The 19,138-nt window shown below is 42.7% G+C and overlaps 1 long non-coding RNA gene across 2 annotated transcripts; it reads left to right on the forward strand.

The window, feature by feature from the left end:
- The first annotated feature begins 4,776 nt into the window (after positions 1–4,776).
- LOC119465334 (uncharacterized) lies at positions 4,777–18,139 on the forward strand. Of its 2 annotated transcripts, none has more exons than XR_007463615.1 (5): positions 4,777–5,210; positions 7,502–7,604; positions 11,177–11,381; positions 13,916–14,129; positions 17,950–18,139. It is a non-coding gene; the product is annotated as an uncharacterized LOC119465334 (long non-coding RNA). The 2 variants fall into 2 exon arrangements; XR_005194821.2 differs by having other exon boundaries at positions 7,523–7,604.
- The last annotated feature ends 999 nt before the right edge of the window (positions 18,140–19,138 follow it).

Here is a 19,138-nt window from a genome sequence, read left to right on the forward strand (position 1 = left end):
CAAATGAACCGGTTAACTTCAGTGAGCTGAGCCGTTCCGAGCCGCTCACTGAAGTGAGCCGTTTTGCCCATCTCTAGCCCGCTATGTTGTTATGCGCTAGAAATCATACCCCGGATTCTTTCTTATCTGGAAGACCTCTGTAGCAGAGGACGTGGCCGTTAGTCAGCACTGTGTAAGCCTCCCGAGTTTTCTAACCTCTCTAAGGCCAATAATATCCCAGGAAATGCCTGATAATTCTTCAAATAGTCCTGCTAAGCTAGCCTCACTCGAGAGGGTGCGCGTGTTGAACGTTGCCAGGTTCAGTTTCCATTGGCGGCCTGCCTTGACCCAGAGATTCTTAGCACCCTCTGCCGCGTAGCAGGTCTGACCGCCGCCTTGGTCAGGTGCTCCGCAGCCACTGGGAACTGAGGGCCATGGGTTAATTGTCGGAGTCATGAGGGAAGTAGTGGCCGAATACCGCACCAGGGAGGCCAATTCCTGTTCTGGTTAGGGAGTGACTTTGATGAAGCTTAGTGGGCCTTCCTAGTTTGGTGCACCTGAACTAGTAAAGCCCCACTAGCTCTCGGCGATATTTTTTTTTCTGGCCGGTGTCAGGCACCACTCCATGCCTGAAAATGTGGTGGACTGGAGTAGGATTCGAACTTACGACCTTCAGATTTGAGGCCGGGTATTCTACCTCTGCTCCACGCCACGCCTATTTACCTTGCGTTTATTTTAATTAGTAATGAGCGGGTACTACTGGTTTAAGTGTGATGTCAACGATGACGTCCCTTCTGGTCTTGATGTTTCATGACAACATGTACTGATGCCACGGGTATCTAAAGTCTACGATCATGTGCTTTAGTGTACGGCAATTAGAAATTCTTTAATTGCTTATGAATTATTTCTGACACCTAATTAGCCCTTAACTGTACTAAACCCTTCTTCTGATGTCATGTCTATCATCAACCAAAGGAGAACCATCGATATCTACCTCCCTATTGAAAATCCCAGCATTGCCCATCATTAGTTTTATGCTGGGCATGCCGGGAAACGTGCTGGGCATGCTGGATAAGTTGCTGGGCATGATGGAATTCATCGTGGGTATGCTGGGTGGATGGTGGGCGATATAGATGGTGCTGGGTAGATGCTGGGTAGACGGTGGAATACCTACTGGGTGACTCGTCTCAATGGTGGGTGTACTGGGTGGACGGTGGAATACATACTGGGCGACCTGTGCAAATGATGGGTGAATGATGGGTGTACTGGTTGGATGGTGGGTGAATGGTGTGCGTGCTGGGTGAATGATGGGTGTACTGGGTGGATGGTGGGAGGACAATGGGTGACTATATACAAGGTGCTTCAGCGAACACTTTCAAAAATGTTTAAAGGTTGCCTGTGGTAGATAGCACAATTCTAGTTAATGAGCTGGTCCACTCGAAGAGGCGGACGTTACTTGCAAAAAAATAAATGCATAATCAACAATACAATTAAGAAAAAATCACTAATTAAGCTTCTAACTAATTGCCGATTGTCCCATATTCCAATTTACAAATTCTAGCCGTTGAGTTCGCAAGGCGGATCCATGAATTATCAGGATGACACCAGTTTGGAGATAACAATGATTAAGATATAAATGTTTTGGTTGCCTGTGGCAAATCGAACAATTCCAGTTCATGATCTAGTCTACTCGAAGAGCGGACATATACTTGCACAAAAAATTCAAATCTTCTGTTCAAGTATCGGTGTTACACTTTAAGCAGTTAAATCAACATTGGAAGTGGTTTATTTTCTACCATCAGTTAGATTGAACTTGTTCAGTCACACCTTCTTTGGAATTACTTCACCAAGTTAAGCTCAATGTTCTTGCCAGCATCCAAATTTTGAGAGTGATGCCTGGTTTTTACTCGAAGGGTGCTTGCATCCTCTTTCTTTACTACATAAACATTAGGTTGTTTCTCAAGGGAAACCGCCTGTGGAATGGTCTTGAAACTCAATCTGATTAGCGTATGATTGAGAAGAGTGTGCATCAGGAAAGTCAAGTTTCTTTCACGACTGCCTTCTCTGCCAAACAGCTGGGAACATTCTTGCATTTTCGCAAGATTAAGTATATTTACATATTCCCAAATGCTACACAGCGTGTTAATTTTTATGTTTTATGGAATTGTTAGAAAATATGCTGTGGCAGGTAGCATAATTCTTATCATTGAGCTGGGTTATTCGATGAGGCAGACATTAGTAGCACGAGAAATGGAAACACATATTTAACTATCATTAACGAAATTTCACTAATGAACTTCTTAGTGAATTACTTTACGACAATATATTGCCATTTACAAATTGTAGCCGGTGAGCTTGTCAGGCGATACCACTTGGAATTAATTTCCAGAATGACACCAGTTTGGAGATGTGCCATCGAACTCGCTGTAAAAATGCACTGTTATTCTACTTACTTTTTTACCAAAATGCTGTTTTATACATGGAAGCACAAAAGTAACTGGAACGCCCATGTATTTCGTCCCACAGTTTGGGAAATATCTTGAAACTGGTGTCATCCTGGAAATTCATTTCAAGTGGACGTGTCTTGCAAACTCACTGGTTACAATTCGTAAATTGCAATATGTGCCGTAAAGTAATTAACTAAGATGTTCATTAGTCAATTTTTATTAATTAGTTGAATATGTGTTTCGATTTCTCGTGCTGCTAATGTCCGCCTCTTCGAACAACCCAGCTCAGCGATAAGAATTATGCTACCTGCCACAGGCCGTTTTTAAAAATTCCTTAAAGTTTAATTTTGAACACCCGGTATATATATGTACGTATGCGCTTGGTAGCTTTTGCTCTAGTGATCACGGTGAATGTAATAACAAGATATGTTTCCGTATTTCAATTAAGCTATTGATTGGTGGAACGTACGCACGAGATTCTCGAATACAGTGATACTGTATTCGAGAAAATCACCTAATTGTTGCGACTCCATGAGTCTGGGATATTCTCATTAAATTAATTACTAATGCATCTGGGTACTTTCTCGCAAAAAACACGACAGACAATGAGAAACTTAATGACTTCTGAACTGGTGGAAGATGTGTAAATGCCCTGTTCCCGTTAACGAAAATGTCAACTAATTGACTATGCCGAAGCGCCGAAGCTAAAAGCTTCAATAATGAACTCGTGACGCCGCTAACTGCTGTTTGCGTCCCCTGCATTCTTGTCATGGAAATGGGCGCGATTCACCCTTGTCGCACGATATGCACGCGACGTCGACAAGCAATGCCAAAGAGATCGATAACGCTCAAGCCGGTTGCTTTGCTGGTGACACCACAGGTGAAACCACATATACGTGCGAGCGACGGCTGCAAGCGACGCGACGTGGAGGGAGTGCGATACGCAGATTGGTTGATAATTTGCATGCGTCGGTTAACACCGTCACTGTTACGGCGGACTCGTACTTTGCACTGTAATTTGCCCGTAAGTGCAATCACTACTGCTGACAGTCTTGCCACGAACTTTACCCCCATTGCTAAAGAGATGCGTTTTCTGGGATCGAGCGGATCGCCGCCAGAACACCGCGCCTGATCATACACCGCGCGTATACAACCCACGGAAACAGGAATAGCGTTTCTTCGTATATCGTGTCGAGTTGCGGCGGCGATTGGCATGCAAACCTACGGCTGCTCGATCGAGAAGCACAAGGTTGGGCAAATGACACCGAACTTTGGTAATCAAGAAGACGCGCTCCACTGCAACATAGACGGTCCTGAATATTTCTTGTCTGAAAAAAAAAAAAAAAAAGTTTTGCGCTCATCGTTGCACTCTTCTTGTTCATATTTTGCAGAAAAATCGTATTTTGGGGTCTGCTTCCTTTAGTATAACACTTACCGGAGTTATCTGCCTGGTTTCTAAGGGAAAAAAATGCAAATTTGCCTTCACTTATGGAAATGCGAGTTGTTCCAGCGACGGCGCTAACATAAAGTTGTGTCGCCGCCTGCCGGCAGCTGTAGAAAGCAGCCGGTCAGCCCGGTTAGCCGCGTGTTCTAGGAGCGGGCAACAGGCGGCAAACCACCTTAACCAGCTGCTTTCCGCAGCTTCCGGCAGGCGGCGAAACAAATTTATGCTAGCTCGTCGGTGGATCAGCTCGCATCGCCACAAATGAAGGCAAATTTGATTTTTTTTCTTACAAACCAGGCAGTTAACTGCGGTAAGTGTTATACTAAATGAAGCAGACTCAAAATGCGATCATTCTGCAAAATTTGAGCAAGAAGAGTGCAGCGGTGAGCGCACAATCCTTTTTCGAACCGGCGCTACAGTGTACTAGAAGGGGCCTTCTAGTACACTGTACCGGCGCTGCGAAATATTCCGGACCCTACAAGAAAGGCTGGCAGCTCGCTTGCGCGTTGAAAGAGGATTTTAAGTCTCATTGTAAGCGTTTACTTTACAGACGAAAGGTTCGAGCAAAACTTACGCAAACTGAATGAGAACTGGCGTTAGAAAACGCCAAAATAAACAAAAATTTAGTACCGAAAGCCTACAGTTCGGACTGAACCTGGATAACAATATAGCCCCTCCACCCCTCCAATACTGATTGCATAGTGTACAATCAATATTGCATGGTGCACCGATAGACTAAGATATCACGTTGCTTTTACATTGAGCGTTAGAGCATTATTCTGAGCTGTTCCTGACACCATCCACAAAAGTGAATTAGGAGGTGATATTTTGAAATCGAAACTGAAACCTGTTCAGGCACCGCGGCCGTAGCGTCGCCACTATCGCTGTTTACAGACATGGCGTCGTGTTATGCTGCGTGCGTATGTCTGTGGTGATGCAGTCGTCGTTTAGTGACTTTTTCTTTTACTATCTCGTGATGTCGCTTTTATATTGCGCTCATTAACGAAGGAGGAACTTCTGGGCCGGATATGATGCGTCATACGGGAGGAACTAATTCAACAGCAACCTACTGCAACACAACCTCAGTGATCCCTTTGTTTGATTTGCGGACGGACGTGATTCGTAGTGTTGGAGGATACCGTCTTCAAATGCTTCCGCACAACAGTGAAAAGCAGTGCCGAAGTTCCTTCTCGACAACGCGCTCTGTGGCGAGGAGAAATGCTTTGAAGTCCGGGAACATCGGGAAGTCGGCACATTGCACCGAGACCAACGGACGCCCGGCAATCGGCAGCGCGGCACATCGCCACAAGACGGACGGACGCGTGTTTTTCGTGCCAAAGGTAGGTGTGCATGCTATCCTTTTTACGTTGCGCGTTATCATTGCTCTGTGCATTGTTTCCCTGGAAATCGAACAGCGTGGTACCGAATGCGGTTGCAGTGGCGTTGAATCTGCTTGCGCACTACGTTTGTAGAGATTAGTCGCTACTAATACGCGCTGGTAGTGAGATAAGACGTGCGCACTACCACTCGTAAAATTTTCCCAGTATTAGACGCAAAGATATTCCGCCGGCAAGATGATCACCGTGCATTTTAAATTTGCGGTTTGCATTAAACGCTGTATTGACTCGTAACGAAGCCGAAACGTCGGTATGAATACGTCCGAGCTACAGCGCTAAAAAAATATCTGCAGCCACCGCGGTGTTCTGCGAACCAAGAGTCGATACCGTAAGATAAATTACGTTGCATTTAGAAGTGTTTGTTTTGCGGCGCATTTTGTTTGTACGGAGCCGTGATGAGTGTGCACGGTTGCACTTTTAATTATCGGTGTTTAAGGAATAGATTTAAACGATTATATGTGTAGCGTGACACGGAAGTTGATAGCTGATGCATATTGAGAGAACTTCGTATTACAGTATCCTCGGCGGATTTACGCAGTTACAGAAAATGCTTCTCTTTAATTACGTTTTTCCAGATTTCATTTTGCACTGAAAAGGGCTGTTAAACCGAGGTAGTTCGTACAGGACTGCAAGAAAACTGTGCCTGAAATACACAGCTGTGTTCTCGTTCTATTTGCGTAGTAGTTTTCCGTTCATTTTACAAGTGTGGGACAAATGCAATGGCAAATTGTTGGCTTGCGAGCCTGAGTGGTGGTTTGCAGTGGTTATCGGCGGAACACTGTAGAACAGTTGCCATTTCTTTCTTAATAAATGTATGCACTGATTTGTACAAGCTTTTTTTTTTATTAGAGAGACTGTTTGAATGTGAAAATTTCTATTCTGTGCAACAGGTCCAAAGGCATTTCATAACGCTGTCAATATGGAAGAGGCAATAATGTTCCAATTGCATATTTTATATCAAGCTGTTTGTAAAATACGGCACATGTTGGCTTCGAATGGGCAGTAAGCTTCCTGCACTGTATGTGTGCCCATGCCTTGAAGGTAGTACACCTGAGCTTGAGATTATTAGTTGCAATTTGGTGCACTACGTAGATTGTGGAAGACGTCTGCTGCTTTCTTTATGTGGCGATGGGTTCATCAAGAAACCATTTACATGCATTTCGCTTGTTTTAGAGTGAAATAATGACTGCATATCACTGTCAGGAATTATAAAGCATCTGCTCTACTTCCTCTGATAGTGGTGTCGCAAATTTGAATTTTCACCTGCATGGAGCAAGAAAGTGGGCAGAGTTGTGTGATCTAGAACTTGTCGCACATTATATATGTGGTTAGGCATTATGTATGTGGTCAAGCATGCTTAGAATTAAACCGCCACCTGACGTGGATGCTTAGTGGCTATAGTGTTGGGCTGCTAAGCACGAGGCCACAGGATCAAATCCCGGCTACGGCGGCCGCATTTCGGTGGGGGGAAAATGTAAAAAACACCCGTGCACTTAAATTTAGGTGCCCGTTAAAAGAACCTCAGGTGGTCCAAATTATTCCTGAGTCCCTCACTACGGCGTGCCTGATAATCAGATGGTGGTTTTGACATTTAAAACCCCCATAATTGTTTTTTGAATTAAACTGCTTTGAATCCAAGGCAGGTCAGCTGGAATTGCCTTGGCATAACACATCACTACTGCCACACTCAGAGCAAGCATGCTGTAGCTGGTACTACTTTGTCGGACGTAAACAGACCTGTGGAAAGCATAAATACTGAAAAAAAAACTGCAAATTTCCGAAAAGTTCCAGAAATTCAACATGCATAATACCAAACGTGGCTTAGCAGATTTTTTGAACTGTCACTGTGAATAGAACATCACATGGAAAGAAATTTATTGTACACTTATTACACTTCAGGTAACACCTCAATAACTTCAGAAACACATTTCCTTCCTGAAATCTCAGACTGTGGAGTAGCTACTTTAATGTGTCAGTAGGTGCACCTCATTAGTGGGATCAGTTGGGGTTCTTTCAGTCTTTATTTGCTCATAATAAACTTATCAGCTGATTGGTAGACAATGCGCAAGTGCTAAAATAGTCCTTGTGTTTGTCACAGTGTCATCTCTTATTCAGTGCAACAGTTGTCTGTGTGAAACTGTATGCTTTTGTATGTAATAACCTCTAAATTGACTAGCATGTGTTGTGTCACTCGACATAGTTTTAGAGCCTGTCCTGTATTTCTGTACTTTCAGAAAACCTGTTTTTTTTTTCAGCCTCTTCCTCTGCAGATGACGTTGGTGATTAATATCTGTGTGCAGCACTGACCTATGCCCGAGTGAAGAGACATATAAGTAGGTAAGTCTAGGCTTTGTTGTTAAATCATTTTGTCATTATCGTAGCTGTAAAATAGATTTATGGAATTTCAGTGTGACATCTCGTGTGGTCGGGCTGAATGAATTGCAACTGTGATGCATAAACAAGGGAAGTAAGGCATGTTGTTGGGCTAGTCAGTTCATAGATTCAGCAAAGATTTTTAAACTGCGCAAAGAAGACACAACGTGAACAGAAACGTGTGTGAGCTTCAATGTTTCTGTTCACGTCTTGTCGTCGCGCAGTTTAAAAATTTTCTTGAAACAGGGGAACAGGCACAAGTACTGATTTGGAATGAAAAACTTACTGAATGTACAAAATATATCTACCATAAGAATTCAAATGCAACCAATTCCTAAACTACTAGAAAGTGGTTCATTTCCAGGTTTAGCTGCACTTGTAACAGCGGTCTAATTTAGACTCCAAAACATGCACTTGAGACTACTGCATGCTTGGAAACCAGCTACAGTGTGATTACATGTTGCACATCCATGTAATTATGCGTAACAAATATTCCTGTTCGCATTTCAATTTATGCTATAACTGAGTAAACTCAAGAAATAGTGTGCATATGCTTTTGTCAGTAACTTCCATCTGTTATGTGTGTCTCATTGTCCTGTACAGTAGATATTATGTATGCTTTTCCAAGAGTCAATGAAATTGCTACTTATTCCAAAGCTAGAAGTAGGGTGTGGCTCACAGTGTTTTTCACTGTTGTTGCTTTGAGCGTTACATATGGCTGTACATTATCCCGTGGCATTGTCAGTCTCTTAACTATTCGGTGGCATCTCAAATAAATGCTAGACTATTGATAGGTGTAGTATAAATGAAGGTTTCACTGGCAGGCACACAGAAAGTTGATGCTTTGTGAGGCATAAAATGTCTGTGCACCTACACCTGCAATCTTTCATTGTTTTTTTGCATGAGAAGTGGAACACACGAAGATATTCCTCTTATTGTGTTCAACGTGGTGCCATGGTACCATGAATTTATACTAGCCAGTCCAAATATTATTTTTTTTGTTAATGTAATCTTTGACACATGCGAAGAGAACTGAATTGTGGTTTTTCGCATTACAACTTTTTTTAGAACAAACACTGACTGCTTATGATAATGTCAAAAGCAATTAGGAAAACCAACTGTCTGGCATGCTCACAGAAGGCACTACAGATACAAGTGTTTAACCTGAAATAACATCTTCTTTATAGACAAAGTTATGCCGTCCTGGCACACATCTTTGGCTGTTGCTATACATTGTTACAATTAATTTGTTTCGCTTTGGGATTTTTCAGGAACCTGGTGCTATTAAACAGTGGACAACAAGCGCATTTATTAAAGCGCAGCTAAATGGCTACCATACCCATTTTTACATTGTTTTTGGGCTGTCTCGCTCTGTCATTAACATTCCCTAGTTTCGCTAGCCATTTAGCAGCTCTTGTAATAAATGCACATGCACTCAACTGTTTAGTAGCACCAGGTTTCTGAAAAACGCAAAAACCAAAAAAGAAGTTTAGAGGTGCACTGGATAGCAAAAGTCATAGACAAGTGTGTCAGTGGGGTTTCAATAAGCTGATCGAAACGAAGCGATGGTATATATCGATAAAAACTTGTAACTGTAGTGCCATCTGTCCACATATGAAGGAATTCATTTTTTTTATTTGCCAATGTACTAAAGTGTTTACCAATGCACGGATCACCAATCCTAAAACTCCACTTATCTGTAATCTGTAGAGTCAACTCGACCCATTTCAGCATCGAATAAGAGCACATTCAGAATGGGGATGGCAGCTACATTGAAACAATGAAGGCACAAAAAGCGACTATCTGGTGTCCGTCTTTTTTTTACTGTGCTCACATAATGTAGCACCTTTGGCCTATATAGCTTCTACAGCTTAATGGAATAGAATATATAACACATGCACTGCAATCGACTACATTTTTGGTGCAAAAGAAAGTCATGCTAGAAACTAATGAATGCAACCTTTAGGTTGCAGCCGACAAACCTTCACGAGGTTGGCTACCCAAGTTAGTTCCTGGTGCTCGTTGCAGAAGCCCTGCTCAAACAGTCACTGCAGAGGCAGATGTGTGCTGAATGGCATGGGGTGCCACCATTAACAAGATAAAGGATGCTGCAGGACCGTATATCACAGCCTTTCACACAACTTAAAAAGCACAGCAAGCAGACATCAACTTTGTCTATTCTGCACCAAACTAGGTAGCATTTACCAGGAATGCCACAAGTGTAAAATGTAAAAAAAAACGGTAAAGTGTTGTCAAATGCAGAGCTTACATTATATATCACATTGGATTATTCTGTGGAAGAAGCTACATAGGCTAAACAGGCAGATGTGCGAATGAGGCTGCGTAAGCACAGTAACAAAGTGAAGATAACGGCACCAAATGGTTTGTTGTTCCTTCAATTCTTAAAATGTGGCTGCCGTTCCTGTTTTGAAAGTACCGTATTCTAGGTAGAAATGGGTGTGAGTTGACTCAACAGAATGAGTGGATTGTCAGGGCTGGTCACATATGTATTAGCAAATATTTTGTGTTAAAAAAAATCGGAATTCCTGCATATGAGCTGAGATTACCGTGCAAGCGTCAGCATTTTTTTTTTGCAATTGTTTGCTGTTGTACTAATGATTACACTTATACATGTATTCTCTGACGCACAAGCCGAGGTACAAGATGGGGTACCGGGAAATAAAAGTTCTTCTTGAATGTTAGCAATATGTCTGGGTGTGTTCATACGCTTTATGTTGACCTCGCCTGTATACACTATACTAGCATTTCAAGTGCTTCCATGTCCGAAGCTATTGAGCTATACAAGAGAATGTGTATGTTGGCTATTGAGCTATACAAGAGAATGTGTATGTTGGGTGAATAATTCTGCAGTTACAGTTATATCATCAAGTAATAGACAGCGCCAGAATATACACAGGACCAAACGACGAGTAACGAGACAGACACAGGGCGCACTAACAACTGAAGGTTTATTCACAAAAAGCGCAGAATATGTATACTGGCTGAACATGAATAAACACAAAAAGGAAACTGTCACTTGCATCACATGGCCAAGCCTACTGCGCGCGAAATGGGGAGGGCATTAGCATGCCCTCCGTCATACTCTCGGATAAGGATATCAGATTCCTTACTAGATCCCCATTTCGCGCGCAGTAGGCTTGGCCATGTGATGCAAGTGACAGTTTCCTTTTTGTGTTTATTCATGTTCAGCCAGTATACATATTCTGCGCTTTTTGTGAATAAACTTTCAGTTGTTAGTGCGCCCTGTGTCTGTCTCGTTACTCGTCGTTTGGTCCTGTGTATATTCTGGCGCTGTCTGTTACTTGATGATGAAGAACCAACTAGCCCAAAAACACATCCTTACAGTTATATCTTGAGAATGTGTTAGTTTGAACTGTGAAACTTGTCATCAGCACAAAAAAGGGCTTGGGGGTTTTTCACAAATCGAAGGACCTAACCTACAAAAGATTTTTATACAAATGTGCTTTAGTGTTATGAGTATCGGTCAAAGAAATAACACTTCATATCTATTGCAGGTGCAGATTGGTGTAGGCTTTGTGCTGCCTTATAACAGTGGCAGTATATTTAAAGTGTACATCAGATGCCAAGTGTGCCGTAGATGTGGGCCTGTGGACACCAGCAGAAGCTGGGGAAAGACGCCTGACTGGGCAGGCCTGCCGCACAGTTTGGATTCAACCAGAAAGCTTGCGGCAACACCGGAGAAAGTGGCTGCTGTGAAGAGTAAGTGAACAGTTACCTCAATTTTACCTGAGTTACCTGAATGATTTACATTCACTACTGTATATCAGAAAGTTATCTGGATGAGTAGCGTTGACACAGCAAAAAGAAATGCCAAACAATGATTGATGCTAGTGCCTACTGTTTATTGTCTTAAAGACAAGTGAGATTTTCAGCACCTTATGTTCCTTGAAAAGTGTAATGCAGACTTGACATGTTCGATCATAGTTTTCCATGCTGCAGCATTCATCCTAATGCTCTTGAAAAAATGTTTCTGAGTAAAATTAATTTGGTTCTGACACAGCTTGGCAAATTGTGTGGTCTGAAAAGAAGCTATTTAAACCACTGTCTTTCCAATGTGGTGACGGTGGTGATCTATTTGTTATAATCTGCAACATTCAGAGCCATGCGATTTCTAAGCACATCTGTCTTATTGAAATTTGTGACATGTGTCCTATCAGTACTTTTGGCTTACTTGCAGCGATTTCATTTTATTTGAGAATAGAAATGAAGAAAGAATTACTACACAAAGAAAGCACCTTGCACATTAGTGGCATGTCAGTTATAAAATGGATATCTGTATTTGTCGTGATAAGCCTGCGATAAATTATGCCTGTTGTCGACGCCAAAAAAAAGCAAGGCACTGAGGCATCATACAAAGTTTCAGCACTCGCCTCCAGCTTGGATTAGAGCAGATGACTACACAGTGTGACTGTAACTAGCCTTTTCCTTTCTGTGCAATTTCAATTTCTTTGTAAATATAACTGTCAGTAACTCTTTTTTTAGCACCCACAAGCAGTCTCCCACAATTTCCATTTGCTGCAAGAATATGTTTATTAGAAATAAACGAGCATAACAGATTGCTTTGTTTTATTTTGAGACACTTCCTTAGGCTACTTTACATTGAAGATGTATTGCAGGTCAGCTTATCAAAAAAAATATGGTGTTTGAACAGTGATACACAAAGACATTGATTGGAAATGATGCATTGTGGACAGCACAGAAAATCAAGGACTAAGGAAACAACACAAAATTGTTGCTGTCTAAACTGGAGGTTTATTTAGAAAGCCTTATGACGGCCTTGATATAAATGAAGAAAATTTCTTAAAGGGCCCCTAAACATAACATCTGACAGTTGATATTTCAAAGAAATGTGTGCATGATGTAGAGAATGCCATGACCATAGTCTGGTGAATGCGGCAGTGCTATGTGCTGTGGGAATGCCACAAATAAAAAAAACTCATGTACTGCTCCCCTGGCCTTTCTGGCACTGCCTCCGTGCATCACGATGTCAACAGGGTGCTCCAGGTGACCTCGGCGTTAGGAGCAAAAGCTGTCGACCAGTCAATCATTGAGGAAGGACAGAACCGACATGACAAGAGCCAATTTTATGTTCTGAGAATGCCGGAGGGGGTCGCCCATTGTGCAACTCTGAAGCGTTTGTGAAGGTTCCATTAAGCTATCTTAATGGGGAGAGTGATTAGGGGCAGACAATGGAGGAACCTTACTTCTGCCGTGCAATGCAATTCGTAGCTTTAGCTGCACTTTGTAGTGTAGTATGAGGGCACGAGTAACGAGTGTAGCGAAGGAGTGAGAAACAGTGATGGCTTATCAGCGGTTTATCAAATGCCTTTACTTGTGCTATTACTGGAGCGCTATGTCAAAAAATTCTTGCAGCTTACGTTCATGTGCACTACAGTTCTCGCTTATAACAATCGCAGATATAACGAAATATTGGTTTAAAATGACCGCATTTTATTGCGTTTATTATTTTCTGACCATGCCTGTTCAAACTGCGTCCACATATAATGAACATACTCAATAGCACCGTACTGTTAAAACAAACATGTCAAATCCGATCGCAGTAAAAGGAGGGTGCACACCAAGTTCTGAAGTTTGCAATTGCGACGGGACTTGGCGCATCCTCTGCACCAGTTTAGTCATGACGATGATTTAACTGCGAAGATGAGTGAGTGCTGCACGTGGATTTCAGAAATCGCAAGGAAATTCACTCTTTTTCAACCGTGCAAGGGTAATCATGCTTTCAAGGCATTTCTCCAGTGTTCTTCAGAACGAGGCCGTGCAGTGTATAATGGTATTGGCCTTTGGAAACTGGCGCACATGGCTCCCTCAGGTCACGCGTGCTCTGTTCTCAGTGTGACACTGCTTACAATCTTGGAGGCCACGATGGCACTCGTTTTTGCACTGTTCTCTGCGTGGTACTGCGCCTATTTGAACCAATTTTTTGCTTTCTCCATCAATTTCCTTATTGCAAGGTTAAACTGTATAAAATATGACTGCTTGCTGCCCACAAGGTGGGGGAATTTTATTAGTTTAATATCCTTTACAGGAAAGGTTAATTTCGTGGTAAGAGTGGGTTTAACCCGATTTTTATAACGCTTTTTCGAGGTGCAGAAATGGGAAATTATGGGATTTTATCAGAAATCAAAGGACCTAACCTATACAATATTGTTTTATGCAAGTGTGTTTTAGGGTTACGATTACTGGTAAAAAAAAATACTTTCTATCTGTTGCAGGTGCAGATTGGTGTGGGATTTGTGATGCCACTCAACAAGTGGCCTTACATACTAAAGTGTACCTCCGAAGCCAAGTGCGCATTAGGTCTGGCACAGCACCTGTGGACACCAACACAAGCTGGGGAAAGAAGCCTGACTGGGCCGGTCAGCCGGACTATCTCTGATGCATCTGGGAAGCTTCTGGCAACACCAGAGAAAGTGGCTGCTGTGAAGAGTAAGTGAACATTCACCTCATATAAGAAACTTGACTGTATATCTGAAAGTTATCTGGATAAGTTAACGTTGATGTACACACAATGGAAAGAAATGCCAAAGCAAGAATGATGCGAGTGCCTATACATGTGTCTTTTTCTTAAGCCGTATATATGCACTGTCAAAGCAGCATAGGATAATATCGAGATATTGGTTTCTTGCGAAAACTGTCTGCAGTTTCCCCTATAATCGGTTTCAATGACAAGCAATCAAGAAAGTCAGCTGGCAACATGTGCCTTATTTGAGCATAAAGATGAGGAAAGAATTACTACACAAAATAAACACCTCGCACATTATTGACATGTACGCTATGACATGGATAGTTGAGCTTGACCTGTGTGCAGCTTCCTATAAATTTTCATGCCTGTCATCAGTGCCCTAAAAAAATCAAGGTGCTAGGCATCATGCATTGTTCTAGAACTCGCGGCCAGCCTGGATTAGAACGGATGACAACATATTGTGGCTGTAACGCCTAGTTTTTCTGCGCAGTTTCAATTGCTTTATGAATGAAGTGCCAGTAACTCTTGTACTGCCATCAACAGTCTGCTGCAAATACCGTTTGTTGCTAAAAAGGTTTTTAGGAACAAACGAGCATAAGAGATTGCTCTGTATATGTATTAAGATGCTTCCTTAGGCTTTTTTACATTGAAGATGTAGGCTAGCTTAGCAAGGAAGCTATATGGGGTTTCAAATGAACACTAAAACATTGGTTGCCATCATTGCAGCTAAATAAAGCATGGAAACCAGCCATGACTACGGCTTGTACATTCAAAAAATTTTATGCCTACTTGGCTAATGCTAAAGTTACGACCCGCTTCCTCGCCCACTGCATGAAATACAGACTGCGAGCAACAGGCTAACGGTAGCAGATGACAGAACTAGCACCTTGCAGGTCTCCTGCATTCGTTGGAGACATCTTAGGTTAGCAGCGCGACGATCTACATGGAAGCGAGAGAAGGGATAGGAAAGAGTGCTGACTTACAACAATTTTATTGCGCACATAACCAAGGTTTAAATACCACGCTAAGGCACAAAAGAAAAAACAGAAAGGTAGCACGTATTCAGGACTCGGCTTCCAACATACGATATGCAAATCATGTGGTTAAATATTGCACTTCTTTATCGCACAGTGACAATGAAGGGGCACTGACACAGCGCTCCTCAGATTTATGAATTTCGAGCGCTTCAATAATTTCTCTAGTATGTTTGTTTTTGTTGCGACTGATAATTTATGCGCTATCAAATAAGGGTTTGCAACGGTGGTCTCTGCAATGAATACCAAGATGACCAGAAACAGAGTTGAAAACGTGATTATTATGCTCCTTTAATCGTTCATTGAGACAGCGTCCCCTCTGACCAATGTATTCGCGGCCGCAGGAAAGAGGAATGTTGTAAACAACACCTACAGCGCACGTGACAAAGCGGTTAATATGGTTGGTTCTGCAGCAATTTTTTTTTTCTTAAGGATTACAGTTGACCTATGCGTGACAGCTTATGTGGTGCCAAAAACACATCGTCACCAGCATGCCGACCAACTTTCTTGATATTATGGGACGTGTGGATGTAAGGGATGACGCTGACTTTCTTCCTGGACATAGCAGAATCTGAGTTGCTAGCTTTTTATTGCTTTTGCAAGCTTCCGGCTACTGACGTCAGCAGACTGCCTGGGTCGCCCGATTGCTCAAGTCTCCGGGCCTGTTTCCCGAAACTGGTTTCCATTAAGTGGTGACAGGACTTTGAAAGGGAATTAGTGAAGCATAGGCTAACGATTCCTTGCTGAGCTTTGAATGGGCTGAGTTAAAAGGTAAAAGAGCTTTGCAAGCTCTGGGTTCATACATCCAGCACAGTTGGTTGTTCCTAAAAATGAGTCAGGTCTAAAAACCTAATCGAGTCGGCAACTGGCAGCTCATGGGTTAACACAAATGTATGAAGACATTCTTTAAACAGCGATAAAGCATCACAGCAGCTAGTTTCGACAGTGTCGGCGTCAGTATCTAAAAGAACCAAAAAATCATCTACAAACCTAAACTTTTTCCACGAAAGACGCAAGGAGTTTGGAAAGTGCACAGCCGTGAGTGGCTAGCAAGATGTCACTCAGCATGGGCGCTATGCATGAACCAATGCAAACCCCGCCCCTTTGTAGATACGTCTTCCCGCCGTGCGCTTTCCAAACGCCTTCTGTCTTTCGTGGCATGTTTTTAGGTTTGTAGATAATTTTTTAGTTCATTTAGATACTCACGGCCGACACTGTCGAAACTAGCTGCCGTGATGCTTTATCGCTGTTTAAAGAATGTCTTCATCCATTCGTCTTAACCCATGAGCTGGCAGTTGCCGACTCAATTAGGTGTTTAGAGCTCAGACTCATTTTTAGGAACCACCAGCTGTGCTGGATGTATGAACCCAGAGCTTGCAAAGCTCTTTTACCTTTTAACTCAGCCCATTCAATGCTCATCAAGCAAGAAATCGTTTGCCTATGCTTCACCAATTCCTTTTCAATGTCCTGTCACCACTTAATGAAAACCAGTTTCGGGAGACAGGCCCGGAGACGAGCAATCGGGCAACCCGGGCAGTCTGCTGCGTCAGCAGCCGGAAGCTTGCAAAAGCAAGGAAAAGCTAGCAACCCAGATTCTGCCACTTCCAGGAAGAGAGTCACCGTCATCCCTTACATCCACACGTTGTCCCATACTCTCAAGAAGTTGGTCGGCGTGCTGGTGTCGATGTTGTGTTTTCGGCACCACATAAGCTGTCATGTTTATGCAGGCAGGTCAACTGTAATCCTAAAGAAAGAAAAAAAAAGTTGCTGCAGAACCAACCATAACCGCTTTGTCACGTGCGCTGTACGTGTTGTTTACAACATTCCTCTTTCCTGCGGCCGCAAATACATTAGTCAGATGGGACGCTGTCTCAATGAACAATTAAAGGAGCATAATAATCATGTTTTCAACTCCGTTTCTGGTCATCTGGATATTCATTGCAGAGACCACCGTTGCAAACCCTTATTTGATAGCGCACAAATTATCAGTCGCAACAAAAACAAACATACCAGAGAAATTATTGAAGTGCTCGAAATTCACAAATCTGGGGAGCGCTGTGTCAGTGCCCCTTCATTGTCACTGTGCGATAAAGAAGTGCAATATTTAACCACATGATTTGCATATTGTATGTTGGAAGCCGAGTCCTGAATACGTGCTACCTTTCTGTTTTTTCTTTTGTGCCTTAGCGTGGTATTTAAACCTTGATTACGTGCACAATAAAATTGTAAGTCAGTGCTCTTTCCTATCCCTTCTCTCGCTTCCATGTAGATCGTCGCGCTGCTAACCAAAGATGAAACTTTACCAACACGCCCATTAAGCCAACCTTGCGTTAGAGACAGTCTAGCCAAGTTGTGGCTCTCGAAATCTGAGAGAAATTTGGGTGGTTGAAGAGCAGACAAATTATGCGAAATCGGAAGCAATAAATCTGCCTGACGGTGCTTCGAATGCAGCTCCCGTTTGACTAAACTTTGCAGTAAAGCCAAACTCCTGATGAGAAGAGGCGTAGCTTTGGCAAACACCTACTAAAACCCATGCGACTCAGCAAAATAGTGTGATGCATGTGCATACATTCTCACTGAAAATAAATCTGCTCGGCCATGTGCGCTGGGTAGCATATTTGTGTGTAATATATGCTGCATTGTATTATTTGAAACTTGTTGAATCTTTTGCAGCAGATTTCCTACATTCACTTATTACTACAAATGGTTTCAATAACAATTTATTTCTATATTTATTGCACTCTTTTAGACTGCCTGGAGAAGTACATCGGGGAACATCCGATGGGGCCACCAGCACCACCTCCAGAGCACCACCTTGCTTCTGTAACGAAGCACCTTTGGAGCTTCTCCACAGAAGCGGGCGTGAGGGCAAGCGAGTATGGAAGACGTGAATCGCCTTAACCTATTGCATTTTTTCAATAAAGTGTGAAGATATGGAACATATTATGGTGCTATACATTGATTCCTTATGGCATGAAAATGTAGCGGCATACTTGGCCACATGTAGATACAGACTGCACACTTTGCAAGACTCAAGAACGCATGAAGATAGCCCATCATGAGCTTCCTAAGTGCAATGGCTGCTCCTTCGATTCATTACACAACTTGCATTTGACCTGATGTGCCCACTGTTATACTCAGCATTCCACCCATCGCCCGGCATTCCACCCATCACCCGGCATTCCACCCATCACCCGGTATTCCACCCATCACCCGGCATTCCACCCATCACCCGGCATTCCACCCATCACCCGGCATTCCACCCATCACCCGGCATTCTACCCATCACCCAGCATGCCCACTGCCCAGCATGCCCATTACCATAATCCACCGTGATGATGGATGATGGATTCCATCATGCCCAGCATCGGGCAAATTTTCAATAGGGCTGTTTGTATTTGTGATTTATTGTTTAATTCTTGTGGAAATTGTGGAAACAGTGCATTTAATCTGTGAAGTGCTAGATCGAAGAGGCCAAGTAGATATAATTTATCTTGATTTTAAAAAGGCATTCGATACGGTCAGTCACAAGAATCTGTAATTGAAGTTAAGAGTCGTGTTAGGTAATTGTAAAGTTGTTCAATGGATCGAAGCTTTTCTAATAAATCGCCGACACTTCGTTAGTGTTAAAGAAAGCCAGTCTAAGATATGTGAGGTTGTCTCCGGATTGCCACAGGGCTCTGTGCTAAGACCTCTGCTCTCCCTAATATATATCAATGACCTGAAAGCAGACCCATCAATTCAAGCCAAAATATTTGCAGATGATTGCGTTATTTTTACGGAAGTAACCTCCACAGCTGACCAACTTAACCTCAATTCTTACGTAGATCAAATACATTAATGGTGAATACACGCTCCAGTTCAACTGCTCCCTATTGGGTACCTCACTAACTCGAGTGACCGAATACAAGAACTTGGGCGTAACTTTGCAAAATTGA

Source organism: Dermacentor silvarum, chromosome 9, assembly GCF_013339745.2.
Source record: "Dermacentor silvarum isolate Dsil-2018 chromosome 9, BIME_Dsil_1.4, whole genome shotgun sequence".
NCBI lineage: Eukaryota > Metazoa > Arthropoda > Arachnida > Ixodida > Ixodidae > Dermacentor > Dermacentor silvarum.